General features: G+C 41.7%; 1 protein-coding gene across 2 annotated transcripts in view; it reads left to right on the forward strand.

Annotated features, from left to right (window-relative positions):
- Positions 1-19,294, forward strand: part of Pxd (Peroxidase) — a 310,908-nt gene that overhangs the window by 21,876 nt on the left and 269,738 nt on the right. The window lies entirely within an intron of this gene.

Here is a 19,294-nt window from a genome sequence, read left to right on the forward strand (position 1 = left end):
AGCAAATGTCATGGGAGAGTCACCTAATAGCATGTGAGGCCTCCTCTGGCCCTGCGAACTGCAGTGAGACGCCGTGGAAGTGAGTCGACAAGTCCCTGGTAGTCCTCTGGACGCAGCTAACACCAAACCGTTTGCAGAGCGGCCGCCAATGCTAGTCTGTTCGTGGGTGCAGGATTCATGGCACGGAGTCTGCATTCCAGGACATCCCAGATATGCTCGATAGGGTTCATATCGGGGCTCCTGGGTGGCCATGGCAGTCGTTGGATCTCCACTGCATGTTCCTGGAACCATTCTTCGGCGACGTGGGAGCGATTTGGCGGCGCGTTATCATCTTGAAACACCGCAGAACCGTCTTGGCGCTGGAATTCTAAAAATGGGTGGAGATGGTCTCTGAGCATCTCAACATACTAACACCATTCAAAGTCTCTTCCAGAACAACTAGGGGGCCCATTCCATACCATGAAAATGCACCCCAGACCATAACAGAGACACCAGCGCCCTGGACCACACCTTCAAGGCAGGCGGGATCCATTGCTTCATGTGGACGCCATTGTTCCAGTGTCCATCCCTGATGAGTGGCGACAAATGCGCGTCGTTGTGCCCGATGACGTTGGGTTAACAGTGGCACCGAGTGGCACCCGTGTGCGGCGCTGGCTCCCATTCCCCGTAGAACCCATGTTCCTACGGATTGTCCACTGGGAGACGTGTCTAGCACGGCCTGTGTTCAATTGAGCCGTGATTTGTTGCACGGTTCCCCGTCTGTCACTATTGATAATCCGTCTCAGATGTCGCCGGTCACGGTCATCGAGGGTGGCTGGATAGCCGGTCGTTCGTCTGTTGTGGACGGCGACACCCCCATTCAACCATTCACGATGCACCCTGGAGAGGGGTGATCGTGTGAAGCCGAATTCCCGCACAACTTCCGAAATCGCACTTCCCATCCGTCGGGCACCGACCACCATAGCCCGTTCGAAAGGTGTCAGCTCACGACGACGTTCCATGTTACACCTGTCACATGCACAGCCACTGGTCACATGGTCTCCTACACAACTGCCGCTGGCACAGGGGCGTGTGGTGCGCAGACAATACACCTGCGCATCAGTGCTCTGCTATCCCATGACATGTGCTCAGTCAGTGTATAAGAGACAAAGAGCGTCACAACAAACAGTGGTCAATGTAATGTTATTGTTGCTCACTGTTATGCACTTTCGATGTTGTAGGCTTTCATATTTAGTTTTCTTCCGACTCTAATGTACCGGTACCACTCTTATCATAGTCGGTACGGTAAAACTGAATAAAACACAAATGGTCTGAAATTCTATTCTCTAAAAAAAATTTTTATGTAGTAATTTTCGATAGGACCAATAACATAGGTATTTAAAAATTAAATTTTAGGCGCCTACCCCTAAACTACAATTTCATCCAGGATGAATAAAATTGTTTATAGCCTAGACTTATTTTCTTATTCCCCGACTCTATAGGCCTATACCGATTTTCATTAAATTATGTTAACCCATTTTTCTTGTGGCTCGATGTTGACGGACTTAGCAACCGAAATACAAATTCATGAACATCTGTGTTATCATAGCCGGTACGGTAAAAATGTATAAGACATAACTGATCAGAAATTTAATTCTATATAACTTTAGTTATGTATTATTTATCGATAAGACCACTAATAATATAAATATTTGAGAATTAAATTTTAGGCCTTCCCCTAAACTAGCATTTCACTCAACGTTAATAAAATGATTTATAGCCTAGATTGTAGTGGTTCATACCCCGACTTTACATACCGATTTTCATTAAATTCTCTTCACCCGTTTTCTCGTGATGCGTGTACATACATACATACATACATACATACATACATACATACATACATACATACAGACAGACAGACAGACAGACAGACAGACAGACAGACAGACAGACAGACAGACAGACAGAAATTACGGAGAAGCAAAAACTGCATTTCCTTGTTAAAGTGGACATGACCGATACAGAAATACCATTCTTTTCAAATTCTGAGCAATGTACAGACAAAACTCTTATATTATATTATATTATATTATATTATATTATATTATATTATATTATATTATATTATATTATATTATATTATATTATATTATATTATATTATATTATATTACTGCAGTATCTTACAGTGAACCTCCAAGCCATGACAGCTAAGCGAGTGTATTTCTGTTTTTATTTTTTTACAATTTGCTTTATGTCGCACCGACAGAGATAGGACTTCTGCCGACGATGGGATAGGAAAGGGCTAGGTGTGGAAAGGAAGCGGGCGTAGCCTTAATTATGGTACAGCCCCAAGCATTTGTCTGGTGTGAAAATGGGAAATCACGGGAAACCATCTTCAGGGCTGTCGACAGTGGGATTCGAACCGACTATCTCCTGAATGCAAGCTCAAGCTGCGCGACCCTTACCGCACGGCCAACTCACTGTGTGTGGTTTTTGTTTTGTCATTTGATTTAATCTATTCATATTCCTTGCCAATCAAAGGCATTTAAAATGAGATATTTCACACCAGACAAATGCTGGTGCTGTACTTTAATTAAGGCCACGGCCACCTCCTCCCCACTCGCAGCCCTTTCTTCACCCATGGTCGCCATAGGACCTATCTGTGTCGGTGCGACGTAAAGATAGACTCGCACGTGGCGCTTGTGTACGGTCCTCAAATTGAAGCGGAGTCAATTACAAGGTTTGAACTTGGTTACTGCCAAAAGTAGAGAAAAGGCATGATTGGTCACCGTGAATCACTCACGAATGTGCAACGGTTCTTGAATTAAATTGCGCAGCTTCCATCATTTTGTGGCTTATTTTATTGGTTCAAAATAAGGACATCACAGTCCAACCCTCAAAAGCATACGCCCAAACACAGAAAGGCATTCTTTTCTCGGAAAAGATTAGAGTTACAAGGAAAATTCATATAAACATTTTCCTGGCAAATCGAATTTTAATAGCTTCTATGCTCCAATGTTTTATAGGACTAACCGTTCAGGCAGCTTATTCACTTTTAAGGGTTCCAGGCGTATGGTTTCCTCCGACTGCTTCACATTTTCTGTCGCTACAAAGCCCGCTCAAGAGATAGGGTGATAGTATAACACAGGATAGCATCTCTTTTCTGGAACACTGTTAGAATTAGGAAGGAAATTTTTACATTTTTTGTGTGTGTAAGAAATCGAATTTTATGTATACTCACTACAATATTTAACAATACTTACCTTTTAGGGCGGGTATTCAGTTTAAAGGGTCTCAGGAGTACTTTTCCTATTACTTGCTTCACATTTTATTTTCCTACTGGGCCGTCTTAAGATAAACTGTAATAGCAGGTAGGCTATATGTTAACCAGGTATATGCTTGCCAAATTTGAGCACGGTCCGTCAAGTATTTTTCACGTGAAAGAAACCCTGCCAAGAGACAAGTGATAGAATATCCGCCAAGCAAAAGCAAAGCAAAGTCACCTCCGTACAGGGCATGAAGGCCCTTGGAGGAGTGGAAGTTAAAAGCTTCCGCCGTTGTTAACCTCGGCACGTGATGGGGTAGATTGGTTAGCTCTACGCCCGGCCACCTTTGCCCCCAGGAATTAACCTGCTACTCATTTTTGATGTAGGCTGAGTGAACCTCAGGGCCATATGCACGTCATATCTGCCAAGACACAGCAAAATATTAGGGACGGTCAAAAATGTCCCGTTCGACGGCCGTACAGTCCTGAATAGGGATGCCAATCAGGCAAAATTACCGTAAACGTTGAGGCACTCATCGCACCGACGCACCAGGTTGAAGATCCCCGTGTGTTAAAGCACCGCGTCCTGCTGCGTGAAGAAGTCCGTAACCGCCTACTGCACATCCTCATCTGACAGGAAGCGTCGACCCTTCAAGGCCTTTTTGACGGGACCGAAGGCGTAATAATATCATGGAGAGAGATCAGAACTATAGGGCGGGTGCTCGAGTGTGCCCCACTTGACTTGGCGTACCTTCTGCTTGACCGGCGTCTTGTGTCGAAAGACGACACGCACGGAACTTGGTGCACTATTCCACAACGGTGGTTTTCGACAGACGTGCTGTCCCATACACAACCTTCATTCTCCGATGGATGCCCACTGGCAGCCAAGAACAGAATAACAGCACGTTGGTCCTGTTTGGACGCATTTGGTAATAACGTCGCCATAGTTCACGTGACCGCATTTAACGCATGCACCTCGGCACAACACGATTGCCACACTAATCCCTTTGCCTACATGTACGTGCTTATATACCGCATCGGAGGCGCGCTGCGTTGCAAGTCCGCTGCCGCAACGATCTCAAACGGTAACTTTTAGATCACGGCTTATATTTTGTTTCTCGAAAATTATTAGATATACGAAGAAAAATTTCTATTCATTATTTTCTGGGAAATGGAATTTCAAGTACACTTGGTGTGCTCCATTGTTCAATAGGATTCACTGTTTAGGTAGTGTTTTCACTTTTAAGGGTCCCAAGCGTACGGTTCCCTCTGCATTGCTTCAGATTTTCTTTCGCTCCGTATCCCACTTAAAATGCAGTGTGATAGTAAGCAACCTGTGTGTTAACCAAAGGTGTCTGTCTGTCTGTTAGGTCATCAGCCCAGAGGCTGGTTGGATCCTCAAATAGCATCACCTAAGGTTATGCGGTTATAAGGAAACCCCCAAAACCAATGGTAGCACCAAAATGAGGCATACTAGGCAAGATGAGGAGTGAGGTAGTTTGCCATTGCTTTCCTCACTGGGTCAGAAAGTACTATTGTAGCACGACTGACCCTATGAGCAGTACCTTTCATAACACTAGTCGTGCTCTGAATGTCATGGCTCAGCACTACCCATACCCCAGCAGCTTCCATATTTGTCACATATGTTGACTGGGACTTCGGTGGAAGCTACACTTTACTCTGGCCTGTGCCAAGAGATGGATGCAAAAGTACTGTATCCATCAAGAAATGACAGCAGGCAGAAACCAAAGGTATCGGCTAGAAGTTTCCCAAATTTGAGCTCCATCAGTCAAGAACTTTTTACGTGAAAAAACGCAGACAGGCAAACATACGAACTTCCAGATTTCTTAGTACCGTTGTTTTTTCTTTCAATCGCGGTTCTCGCGGGAACCTTTTAATGTTCCGGAATGCTTCTGTGTTACCTGGAATGATATTATCTTTCACATGGTGAGCGAAATTTCAAAATGGGTCCGGTAGTTTCTGAGAGTATCCGTTACATACAAACAAACTCGCGGTCTTTTCTTACATATTGATGTGGATTAATGGTTGCCATTTTGAAATTGTTAATTATTGAAAAATCAAAATAGCCTTGCCAGTAGCGTAGCCAGGATGGGGGCTGAGAATTTGAAGTTACAAAATGATGGTAGAACACAATGAAGGTGCATGCATGACTTGTCATTATAAGGACACTGACAAAAATGAGTTATATATCTGTTGGTTCTACAATTATGACTTTGATTGTTTATTTAGTTTATTGTTTATTGTCAGTTTTTGTTTATTTTCTTTTTGTAAAAATTCCATGGGGCTGTTCTAACCCCAGTAATCCCCCGCCGTTCCCTGCTTTTGCCCCTGAGCCTTGTACAATAAAACCTCTGTTAATCGAACCTCTGCCGACCGAAACGTGTGAGTTTTTACGAAGAAATGTAAACTGTATGCTATTATTTGCTGTGATTAATGAAATATTTGTAAGATACTCTGTGTGTTTTGTAAAACACATATTGGTATCAGAATGAATAAATTAAAAAATTTGAGATACAGTACGCTCGGATTAGAACTTATAAATTAGGTAACCTGCGAGAACTGGAACAGATCCAAAGGAAAGGATCACGATTTGTTTTGGGTGATTTCCGACAAATTTAATGACTTACAATGAAGGAATGCTCTCTGTATAATATTGATAATGTCTAGGATACAATACATAATATTTAGTATAGTAATGGACAATACATTGTAAGTAGGAGAATGTAATGCATGTGCCGAATTTAATGAACTGCAATAAACGAATTTTCCCTGCCCACTTTCAGGCAATTCGGAACTAGAGTATGGGAATATTATGTTCTATTCTAATCTATTATATAATCAGGGCTCGAAACTTCGAGGCGCCGGGACGCTGTGGTGACTGGAAAGACGGGTCGAGCGCCTAGGTTTTCCTTATTTTGCTATTGCTAATTTTCAGGTGGCAGTAGATCTCATTTTTATGTGGATGGATTAAACAAAATAATAAATTCGTTAGCGGAGGAAGTTCACTGTTTCAGGTTTACCTTGAATGTCAAATATCTTTGATTCTGTTGAGTTACGACTTTGTAATTAGAAGGGAAGAAAAGTAGTACCAGTTCTTCTCTTCAAGCTGACAAAGAAGCTTCGGTGCAGCATGGAGCAAAACACCTAGAGGAAAGGTTTCCGTAGAGTGAGCATAACGTTTAAATGTGCATTAGGGTATTTGATACTTTCACCTGATCAGAAGGGAAGGAACTAGAGAATTTGGAAAAAAAGGAAATGGAAACATTGACGCAGCATTTTAAGAACCAACTTATGGATTCTTCCATGGATTTTGAAAAATGATGCAAGGTACATTACACGCACGATATGAATTCAAAGTGCTTCGCAAGGGGAGGAAGTTAAACGAGCTTTAGAACTAAGTTGCGTCACAGGAAGACAGATTTCCTATTTTAGGCAAGTTGATTGGTATTGAGTCAGTCTTATTTGCATTAAGTATTTCTTGTGACAGAGGGTTTAGTTTAAAGAACCTAATCAAGAACAATTTTAGGTCATTAATGGGGTCAGACAGTATTAAAAATTTAATTTCTATTAACATGAATAGTCCATCATAAAATAATTTGTATTCATCCAAAACAGTACAAAATTGGTACCGTAATTCAGTGCGAAAACTACAAGATAGGTGCATGGACATAAAACACACACTGCTGCATTGTAAAATTTCACTCATACAGGGTGTAACCGTGATGATGCTACAAACTTTCAGGAATGATGGAGTTTGGCAAATGGATCAGTTTGAGATATGCAACCGTTGTCCGTAAACGATCGAGTCAAAAGTTAAGCAAAATTCTACTCATGTAAGTCCGTTTACTTGCACAAGTTTCACAAGACGCTCCATTTACAACAAATGTTTGAAATGGCGTCCCCCTGCGTCAATGCAGGCATGGCATCGTCTCACGAATTTCTGTCGTACCCGTTCGAATATTCACGGTGCACTTTGAACAGCGTCGCAGGCATCGAGAATTCTTATCAAGAGATCTTCTTCAGTCTCGACAAGTGTCTCATACCAAGGTTTTTAACATTGTGCCACAAGAAGAAATAACTTAACTTCTGACTGCCGGCCGCAGTGGTGTAGCGGACACGGCGTTGGTCTACTAACCCCAAGTTAACGGGTTCAAACCCGACTGAGGCCGGTGGTTTTTAGGGGTGTTTAAAGTTGACAACCCCATGTCGTTGACTTCCGGAACGTTAGATAACTACTGCGGTACGAAATTCCGGCACCCCGGCGTCTGTTAAGAACGGAGAGACATTAAACAGCTTGGATTATTAATAACTTTTGACTTGAACGTTTCCTGACTACGGTTCCTCATCTCAAACTGATCAATTTGCCGTCCTCCATCATCCCCGAAAGTTTGTAACATAATCTCAGATGCACCCTGTATTGTCATCATTTGCTGTAATCTTTGAGGGATAGCTGATATTTTTTCTACCAGTAACTATTTTAAATCCAGAACATGTAGCATGAAATAAATTTCATTTTGGATCCGTAATGAATATATTATGTTATATAAATTGAAACACCAGTATATTGGTTCCACCTAGTCAATACCTACAACTTTATTTACAATTCGAAATTTGAAAAAACATATTAGAACAAGAGTACATGTTTCGGGCTCATTAGGCCATCTTCAGCTGTATACAAATAAAATAATAATAATAATAATAATAATAATAATAATAATAATAATAATATAATAATAATAATAATAATAATGCCGGGATGAGTGGCTGAGATGGTTAAGGCGCTGGCCTTCTAACCCCAACTTGGCAGGTTCGATCCTGGCTCAGTCCGGTGGTATTTGAAGGTGCTCAAATACGACAGTCCCGTCTCAGCGTGTCGGTAGATTTACTGGCACGTTAAAAAACACCTGCGGGACTAAATTCCGGCACCTCGGCGTTTCCGAAAACCTTAAAAAGTAGTTAGTGGGACGTAAAGCAAATAACATTAAATTATTATTATTATTGTTGTTATTATTAATAAGTTGTTTAACGTCTCTCCGTTCTTAACAGACGCCAGGGTGCCGGAATTTCGTACCGCAGTAGTTATTATTAATTATTAATTAATAATAATAATAATTTAATGTTATTTGCTTTACATCCCACTAACTACTCTTACGGAGACACCGAGGTGCCTGAATTTAGTCCCGCAGGAGTTCTTTTACGTGCCAATAAATCTACCTTCAAATACCACCGGACTAAGCCAGGATCGAACCTGCCAATTTGGGGTCAGAAGGCCAGCGCTTCAAGCGTCTGAGCCACTCAGCCCGGAAGCTGTCTAGAAATAACCTTTACAATTAATGCATTGAAAGTTTGCAAAACATGAGTAAAATTAATTTACATTCACATGATATACTTTTAAATTAAAGCAGGTGCATTTTTAAACACCATTAGATGAAAGAGTCGCATGATGTAGTATGCTGAAGTCTGAATGAGTCTGACATTGAACAGTTCTACGTAATAAATAACAATGATGACGTAATTAAAATTTTCTTCTCTTCGTTAAAATTTGTTTCACGTAAAAATATTGACAGTTAATTCATTAAGTTTGTTGTTCCATTTCATATAAAAACTTCTAGAATGTTGGAGTTTTCTATTCCAGAACAGATAATAATTGCGTATGGCCTCCGGAGAGGCCTGGTGCAGGTCTTTTTCTAGTAGACGGCCTATTAGCCGACCTGCATGTCTGTGAAGATGAGGGTCCTACCTAGGATGATTTCTAATGTTGAATACGCCACACACACCCAGCCCCCGAGCCATTGGAATTAACCAATTAAGGTTAAAATCCCGGCCCGGCCGGGAATCGAACCCGGGACCCTGTGAACAGATCATTGAGTGGAAATGAAGTGCCGTGTGGTCATGTTGCACGATATGAAATCTAGAAGGAAAACAAAAAATACTAAGATGAATATTAAAACGAGGTTAGATGTAGGGAAAGAAGAACTAAATAGACAAAAATATAGAAAAACAGACATAAAACTCACTTTCAACAGCTCTGTGTTTGCGTCATATCACATATGATGATGCCTAGGTCGGAATAATTTTTTGAGCCCTTGTTATAATATTTTTGTGTTTGACGTAAAGCGTCACGTCGATTTTTCGCCGGAAAACCTAATTTAAGCGACATTTCACGTCATAAGAAAGTATCCGTTGCTTGCTGACAGAGCGTGTTCCGGCTGAAGATTACTTCAGATAGGAAGGACAGGTTACGTAGGTTGTTGAGACGTACAAGAACACTCATACCTTCATCCTGTATAAGCTAATGTTCTACTTGAGTAAGTTCTCGCTGCAGTTTCTCCGCCTGGTGTGGTAACTTAGGTCTATAGCTCTCAACTGACCAGAAAACTGCTTCGGTTGACGATTGCAGTAAGACTTGGTAAGATGATGAATTAAGACATCGTAAACTTGATGGCAATAGTCATTCTACAGTAAAATAATGTTTACGCACCGTACAGAAAAATATTAAATTACTTGCTGCAGTTTTAAACGGAACGTGATCTATCCAGGGTATTGACTGCAATGAAACTTTGTTAGTTGATCAATTAAGTCTTCAAGACATCGCTGCACGCCAGCGTTTGTTACATGGGCTGTCCATGGCATGACAAAATGAGTGATCCTAAGCAGGAATTCCTCATTTCAGCTAATCAAATGTTATATTAATAGCTTACACCTTAATACATAGATCATCAAGATATCATACCACTTACAGTACATAATACATTATTTTTAACTCGCGTTATAAATGCTATGATGATATTGTTATTTTATCTGAGACTGCAGAAGATCTCGAGAAGTTGCTGAATGGTATGGATGAAGTCTTGGGTAAGGAGTACAAGATGAAAATAAATAAGTCCAAAACAAAAGTAATGGAGTGCAGTCGAACGAAGGCAGGTGATGTAGGAAATATTAGATTAGGAAAAGAAGTCTTAAAGGAAGTAGATGAATATTGTTACTTGGGTAGTAAAATAACTAACGATGGCAGAAGTAAGGAGGACATAAAATGCAGACTAGCATAAGCAAGAAAGAGCTTTCTTAAGAAAAGAAATTTGCTCACTTCAAACATTGATATCGGAATTAGAAAGATGTTTTTGAAGACTTTCGTGTGGAGCGTGGCATTGTATGGAAGTGAAACATGGACGATAACTAGCTCAGAAAGAAAGAGAATAGAAGCTTTTGAAATGTGGTGTTACAGAAGAATGCTGAAGGTGAGATGGATAGATCGAATCACGAATGAAGAGATACTGAATCGAATTGGTGAGAGGAGATCGATTTGGCTAAATTTGACGAGAAGAAGAGATAGAATGATAGGACACATCCTAAGACACCCAGGACTTGTTCAATTGGTTTTTGAAGGAAGTGTAGGTGGTAAGAACGGTAGGGGTAGACCAAGGTATGAATATGACAAACAGATTAGAGCAGATGTAGGATGAAATAGTTACGTAGAAATGAAAAGGTTAGCACAGGGTAGGGTGGCATGGAGAGCTGCATCAAACCAGTCTATGGACTGATGACTCAAACAACAACAACGATATTAAACGTGGTGGAAATTCAAGGAGGGAAAGTCCCGTCAGTTTTATTTACTGCATTGATGGAGTGAAAGTTCCTCATGGGGATCACTGTAAGTATCCAGGTGTTATTATAAGAGAAAATCTGCATTGGGGTAATCACATAAACGGGATAGTAAATAAAGGGTACATATCTCTGAACTTGGTTATGAGGGTATTTGGAGATTGTTGTTAAGGATGTAAAGGGGAGGGCATTTATATCTCTGATAACACCACAATTAGAGTATGGTTCCAGTGTAATGGAACCTCACCAGGGTTAATTGATTAGAGAAGTGGAAAAAAATCTAATGAACAGCGGCACGATTTGTTATGGGTGATGTCCAACAAAAGAATAGATTTACGAAAATGTTACGAAGCTTAGGCTGGGAAGACTTGCTCGACTATAAGCGGTATGTTACGAGCTGTCAGCGGAGAGATGGTGAGGAGTGGTACTGATAAGCTTGAGTGGGGCAAATATTTTATTTATAGGAAGAGGAATTAAGGATTGGAATAATTTATCACGGGAAATGTTCGATAAATTTGCAAGTTCGTTCAAGGCATTTAAAAAAAGACTAGGTTAAACAACTTATAGGGAATCTGCCACCTGGGCGACAGTCTTAAATGCATATCAATTATGATTGATTGATTGATTGATTGATTGATTTATTGATTGATTGATTGATTGATTGATTGATTGATTGATTGATTGATTGATTGATTGATTGATTGATTGATTGATTGATTGATTGATTGATTGATCTCTCCATTATCGTTTACAAAACACGACACTTGAGATTAGTCACAAAAACAGCCCAAAATATTGCTCAGTCTGTATTGATGAATAACTTCCACTCGGGGCATAATTCAATTGCAGAAAGACAGATGTCACCACATGTCGTATTGTAGAAGGGATTCTACATGTGCGTGCATAGTAACGGAGGCAAGAACCTCCGAAACGTACCAGTATAGAACATGCGTAGCTAACGTACCGGGACGTGCTTAGTAATTAAAAGGTTGAAGCCTCCATGACCAACACTAAATGTCTTATTATAAACTGTACCTTGCTCTGGTTACTTGGACATGGTGCCAAGAATGTTGTTGTCAGTTCCCACTGAGAATAAGCACATAAACGTTTCTTAGTTTTACAGGCACTTACTGATTTCGTGTCCCTCTTGTTAGCAACAATTTCACTTGAACGTTTAACCATCATAATCACTTCTAGCGTCAATTTTGACAAAGTTATAGCATTCACTGAAGTAGTCTAGGTAAACAGTTGGTAGGGGATCTGCCATCTATGTGACAGCCCTACATGCAGACCAGTGGTGATTGATTGATTGATTGATTGATTGATTGATTGATTGATTGATTGATTGATTGATTGATTGATTGATTGATTGATTGATTGATTGATTGATTGATTGATTGATTGATTGATTGATTGATTGATTGATTGATTGATTGATTGATTGATTGATTGATTGATTGATTGATTGATTGATTGATTGATTGATTTACGTCGCACCGATACACGACAGTACAGAAAAGGGTTAGAAGCGGGAAGGAAGCGGTCGTAGCCTTAATTAAGGTACAGCCCCAGCATTTGTCTGGTGTGAAAACTGGAAAGCACGGGAAACTATCTTCAGGGCTGCCGACAGTAGGATTCGAAACCACTATCTTCCGAATGCACGCTTATTGATTGATTGATTGATTGATTGATTGATTGATTGATTGATTGATTGATTGATTGATTGATTGATTGATTGATTGATTGATTGATTGATTGATTGATTGATGTGAATGTCAATGTAGCGAACGCAAACAGCACCCCTGTATTAAGCAATGCTGCCAACACAATATTTTCGGCGTGATGGTATAACCAGGTGGTAAGTTTCCTGATCTAGACGTAGCACGGGCAACCGAAACCATCGAAGTAAACCCGTGGATTAATTATTGTCATGCTGGCCTTTGGTCCAAGGAATCCCGGGTTGGATTACCGGCTCGGTTGATGATTTAAACCTTTGGTTCACTTCTCTGGTTCGGAGATTGGGTGTGTGTGTGCGCGCTCTTCTCAGCATTAGATTTCATCTGACGCGCAGGTTGCCCATCGATGTCAACTCGAAAGACCTGCACCAGTCCTCTCGGGACGCCATACGCCATACTAATAATTCTAAGTACCAGGCGAGTTGGCCGTGCGGTTAGGAGCGCGAACCTGTGAGCTCGTACCCGGGAGATAGTGGGTTCGAACCCCACTGTCGGCAGCCCTGAAGATGGTTTTCCGTGGTTTCCCATTTTCACACCAGGCAAATGCTGGGGCTGTACCTTAATTAAGGCCACGGCCGCATCCTTCCCATTCCTCTCTCATCGTCGCCATGAGACCTATCTGTGTCAGTGCGATGTAAAGCAAAAAAAAAAAAAAAAAAAAAAAAGAAAGATTCTAAGTAAGAAACAGACAAACGAAGATAACAATAAATTGTGATTAACTAAAAACTTATTTGCTGGGCAGTTTAAAAAGTTCCGAAATACGGGACTGCCCCGGCGAAATTCGGAATTGTTAAACCTAGCTTGATCAACTCTTGTTCTCTTCCGACTCCGACTGTATCAGGTGTGTGAGGCTAAGGGAGTCTTGTCGCACTCTGTGGCTATTGTTAGTCCGGTGTAGCCGAGTGTGAGCGGCGTCTGCCCTTTATAGGAAACGGACAGGCGCGTAATGTTTATGGATGTGTTGGAAGCACCGCTTTCGTTTAAATTTTAAGTACTTGATGAATTTATTGATTTAGAATTTCTATGCTATATTACAATTTCGTTTAACTTTCTCTAGTAAATCCGTATGACGGCTAGCGCACAAACTCTCAACCTCCCATTACACGGTCGGCCGTCGGGTGGTAGGATGTAGGAACTGCCGAGCCCCATGGATGTGGTTTTGAAGTTACAGGCAACATCACCAAGTAGTACGAACGTATAGTAAAGTTACCTTCCGAATTGATGTTTAGTCTTTCATTAGGTGCATTCTCAAAGTCAGTAGTATATTTAATTAGTGTATGGTATTATGTATCTTATATCGCTTTTATCATTGCCCCAGAAGAGTGCGACTGGCTTCGACAGCCGGCACAATTCCTATCCTCGCCGCTAGATGCGGCTTCATTCATTCCATTCCTGACCCGGTCGAATGACTGAAAACAGGCTGTGGATTTTCATCACAGTATGTATATCGGTGAAGTGAATTCTATCTTGCGCTAGAGATGAATTATTATACCGTACATTCGAGACTTCCAGTGCGCTGCGAACTGGCGAACTCATATCCCACTGAACCCAACATGAAAGACTTGATGACAGCAGTCAAAAGTGACGGAAGTACGGACTGTGGTGCAAGGATTACAGGAAGTAGTTGTTAGTGTTCAATTGAAAACTACTTAAGGCTCCTTTCTTTTTGTTACTCTTTCATGAGAAATTAGACGTTGTTGAAATTGTTCCACCAAAGCTAATAAAAACAAAGGCATTTACTCAGCATTTCAATGAGCGTATTTATGACTCTACACCATGGCTGTAGACAATTAAATAGAATGTATTGTTGGCCCTGCCTTTTATTTTCCGAAAGAAAGGAACGTATGGAACACGCACAGGTACGACGATTTGAACAACATTTACAAACCAGATAAAAGACAAAAATCTAAAAAGAATCTTCAGTTATCTGAAGAAAAGAAGGCGAATAGAATTTTGTTGCGAACAGCATGAAATAGCTATGGAAAAGCACAATGAAACTATTAAACAGAACAGGAAAGTCATGTGTCTTTGAACAGAAACTTGCTTTTAGGGGCCATGGAGAAAGTAGTGTATCTTAGAACCGAGATATCTATGTTTAGATGGTTAATACCTTGGCACGATACGACAGCTTCCTCTAAGCAGAAATCCTCGCTACGCCCCTGCAAACAGAATGTTTATGTGATGGAGGATAGCGTTGTGCTTGGTAGGCCTATCTAAGTTGCAGGAATGTTGGGGTCAGCACAAAACCTCAGTCTCTAAGCCATGCAAAATAACCGTTTAAGGTGAAATATATCTGTTCCCAGTCGAGATTCGAACCTCGGGCCTTGATGAGTGAAGGCCAATAGCTAACCACCCAGCCATGAGCTCCTGAGGCTAGCCACGCCTAGGAAGTCTTTCAATTTCAATCCTTTCCTTTTCTTCTAAAACTCATTTAGAACTTCAACCTCCAATAGCGCCATAGAAATTCGTTCATTCTTTTCCCTTCTTTCCACTTTTCGATGTGACTGCGTAGCCCTATAAGCTACATGATGGCTATCTCAGTTTAATTTGACCAAAAAGTGGAATCGATTCCTCACCCATTCCGTTTTTCGACCAAACTTCCCTTTTTGAGCCCCATTTAGTGAATGAATATTGCATTCTTCGACCACGTATCTCATATCGAGCACGCAAGTTCCAATGGGAAAGATGAAAGCGAGGTCTGTTGCTCGGGGCATTGCATGAACGCGCCCACACGCACATGTTCCGGCGATCTGTAACAGTTACCGCGTGGTTTCTCTCTAGTGATGTAAAGAGAGCTGGATGATGAAAGGATTTTGACGGTGCTGCAGTTTTTATTTATTCATGTAATAACGCAGAATATATCTGATTTCTTTTTTCGGATGACCTACTTGATCAAAGGTGACAAACGACAGGGGTATCAGCGCATACGTGTATTTCTGTCGTGGTCACAGTTGTTAAGAGCCCACCTGGCGGTTATGATCTTTAAAGCACAAAGACTTTATTATTATTATTATTATTATTATTATTATTATTATTATTATTATTATTATTATTATTATTATTATTATTATTATTATTATTATTATTATTGAAGCCTGCGTGGCTCAGGTGGCAGCGCATCGGCCTCTCGCCACTGAGTTCCGTGGTTCAAATCCCGGTCACTCCATGTGAGATTTTTGCTGGACAAAGCGGAGGCGTGACAGGTTTTTCTACGGGTACTCCGGTTTTCCCTGTCATCTGTAATTCCAGCAACACTATCCACTATTATTTCATTTCATCTGTCAGTCATTAATCATTGCCCCCAGAGGAGTGCGACAGGCTTCGGCAGCCGGCATAGTTCCTATCCTCGCCACAAGATTCCTTCATTCCATCCCTGACCCAGTCACTGACCCAGTCATCAAGAAATACATCGCAATTGGGGAATATCCCGGTGGCAATGGTCACTTAGACTAGTGTGATAGTAAAGTAAAGTAAAAACACAATTAGTCAACAACAACAGCAAGAGTTCAACAAGCAATTCCATGGAAAGACAATATTACAAGAAATACTACTAGTTTAACATTCTAAATCCAACATCATATTTTTATAAACTTCTTCTTTATCTGTTTACCCTCCAGGGTCGGTTTTTCCCTCGGACTCAGCGAGGGATCCCACCTCGACCGCCTCAAGGGCAGTGTCCTGGAGCTTCAGACTCTGGATCAGAGGATACAACTGGGGAGGATGACCAGTACCTCGCCCAGGCGGCCTCACCTGCTATGCTGAACAGGGGCTTTGCGGGGGATGGGAAGATTGGAAGGGATAAACAAGGAAGAGGAAAGGAAGCGGTCGTGGCCTCAAGTTAGGTACCATCCCGGCATTTACCTGGAGGAGAAGTGGGAAACCACGGAAAACCACTTCCAGGCTGGCTGAGGTGGGAGTCGAACCCACCTCTACTCAGTTAATCTCCCGAGGCGGCTGAGTGGATCGCGTTCCAGCCCTCATACCACTTTTCAAATTTCGTGGCAGAGCCGGGAATCGAACCCGGGCCTCCGGGGGTGGCAGCTAATCACACTAATCACTACACCACAGAGGCGGACTAAATTCACATTCAAGTTAAGTATTTCCAGTGCTTAACACTACGGCTTACAATACTATAGATTGAGCTTCTTTTTTTTAAAAAAAATGCTATTTATTCGGGGCGTCGACCTAGAAAGATCTTTTGCTCCTACTTTGCACCATAAGTTATGAACCTGCATTGCGGAAGTGTAAAGTGTTGAATGTGAGGAGAGGAACGTTAAGGACGACACAAACACCCGGTCCACAGGCCAGGGATATTAATCATTTACAATTAAAAATCCCTGACCCGGCCGGGAATCGAACCCGGGGCCACCTGGTGACAGGCGGACGCGTTGCCTCCTACATCGCGTGGCCGGACATAGGTTGAGCTTACTAGCTTAACATTACAAGTGATAATAAAGTAAAGTTAAAATCTATCTACCCAACAATACCAACTAGAACAACAAGAATAGAAGAAGCAATTCCACGGAAAGAAAATATTACAAGAAATACTACTAGTTCAACATTCTAAATGGTCCGATGCCGTGGTTTCCCGTCGATGGAAAAAAAAAAATCACCATCAGAATGTTGGTCGGGTAGGAAAGGTGTTGGTATACTATTTCTAATCACTAGATCGCATGCCGAAAGCCTAGAATCAAGTCCAAACCTCTCCACAGAGTGAGGGCATCGAGTATATGTTGCTGTTGATGGTAATTCATTCGTCGGATGGAGACGTTAATAAGCTTTGATCGGACCTCTTGTCGTTATTTGACAGGAGTGGGATATGTGTCGTCACCGGGTTTCATCCCATTTTATTACAGTTGAAGAACTCTTGTGGGACAAAATTCCGGCATCGCGGTGTCTCTGAAAACTGTAAAAATAGGGCGTAAAATTAATAACAGTATTATTATCTCATACCATCACACATAAACAGCTCACCCATGGGTGTCAAAAGATCTGCACCAGGCCTCTCCGGAGGTCACGTGACATCCAACCACCCCGCAGTGTGGGGGTACCATGCTTTCCTCTTACCCGGAGGCCTCGGGTTGGATTCCCGGCCAGCCTACTACGGTCGTCTGACCTTCTTGTGGATGCGGGGTAAGAGTTGCGAGGGGAAAGCATTGCTTCCGCGCGTGCGCTTATCTCAAGTCTCAAGGCCTGACAATAAACATCTGTTGCATCCGCGCTGACTCTTGCGAATTGAGGTAGTGCCGTGAAGTTTCAAAGTAGTAGTGTAACTATACCTTCGTTACACACTTACTGTAGGTACTGCATAGCGAACAGTTTGATAATGAATGAGTATTGATTCTGAGAGTTCGCACTCGCCTGTCACGACTGATGTTTGTAGCTAAGAGTGTAGTATCAGTTACTCGTGCCGTACCTTCAAGCTGCCGCGATTTCTCGTCAGACACAGATAGTACGTAAATAACATTTATTAGCTATCCGATAGTGAGATGGCCGCCCGTGCCTAGATAGCCAAGAATAATGGTCGAGAGGATTCGTCATGCTGACCACGCGACACCTCATAATCTGCAGACCTTCGGGCTGAGCAGCAGGCATGGTAGTCCATGGCCCACCACCGCTGTTGCGCCGTGGGGTTTGGTCTCTTATTAGAATAAAACAATAATAATAAAACACTAAGCAAAATGAACGCAAAATCACAAGAAAAATTCTAGGTCCAAAAATCGTCGACGGACAATATCGAAATACCGACTCAGAGGCAGACAGGAAGTCAAACTATGCACAAATATTTGCAGTGACGTTAGAAAATGCAGGTTGAGATTCTGTGGACACAGTAAAAGAATGCACCCAGACATGTTTACATAACAAATAATGGACACAAAGGAACTCAAAAAGACGCCTCTAAGTAAACTGCGTAGTCATAATGAGCTTATTCGCAAATACGAGTACCGTATATAATAATAATAATAATAATAATAATAATAATAATAATAATAATAATAATAATAATAATAATAATAATAATCATACATTGTAATTAATTTGTAAAATGAATAAAACAATAACGTTCAAGCTTAATCCTCTAGTAACTGACGTTTGGTTTGAGTGAACGTTCCTCTGAACGGGAGGAGTTAAATAAGATCATTATTTTTAAAAAGTACATGTGCATGTTTTCAAGTTTCATTGATATAAAACAGTATTCTACCCATGAAGCCTTCATGAATAGTTTTTACCTTTTTAAAAGTAATTTTCTTCTTCTTTCTTTCTTTCTTTCTTTCTTTCTTTCTTTCTTTCTTTCTTAATCTGCTTACCCTCCAGGGTTGGCTTTTCCCTCGGACACAGCGAGAGATCCCACCTCTACCGCCTCAAGGGCAGTGTCCTGGAACGTGAGACATTGGGTCGGGGGATACAACTGGGGAGGATGACCAGTACCTCGCCCAGGTGGCCTCACCTGCGGGGGTATGGGAAGGTAGGAAGGGATAGACAAGGAAGAGGGAAGGAAGCGGCCGTGGCCTTAAGTTAGGTACCATCTCGGCATTTTCCCGGAGGAGAAGTGGGAAACCACGGAAAACCACTTCCAGGATGGCTGAGGTGGGAATCGAACCCACCTCTACTCACTTGACCTCCCGAGGCTGAGTGGACCCGTTCCAGCCCTCGTACCACTTTTCAAATTTCGTGGCAGAGCCGGG

Source organism: Anabrus simplex, chromosome 1 (assembly GCF_040414725.1).
Source record: "Anabrus simplex isolate iqAnaSimp1 chromosome 1, ASM4041472v1, whole genome shotgun sequence".
NCBI classification, from domain to species: Eukaryota; Metazoa; Arthropoda; class Insecta; order Orthoptera; family Tettigoniidae; genus Anabrus; species Anabrus simplex.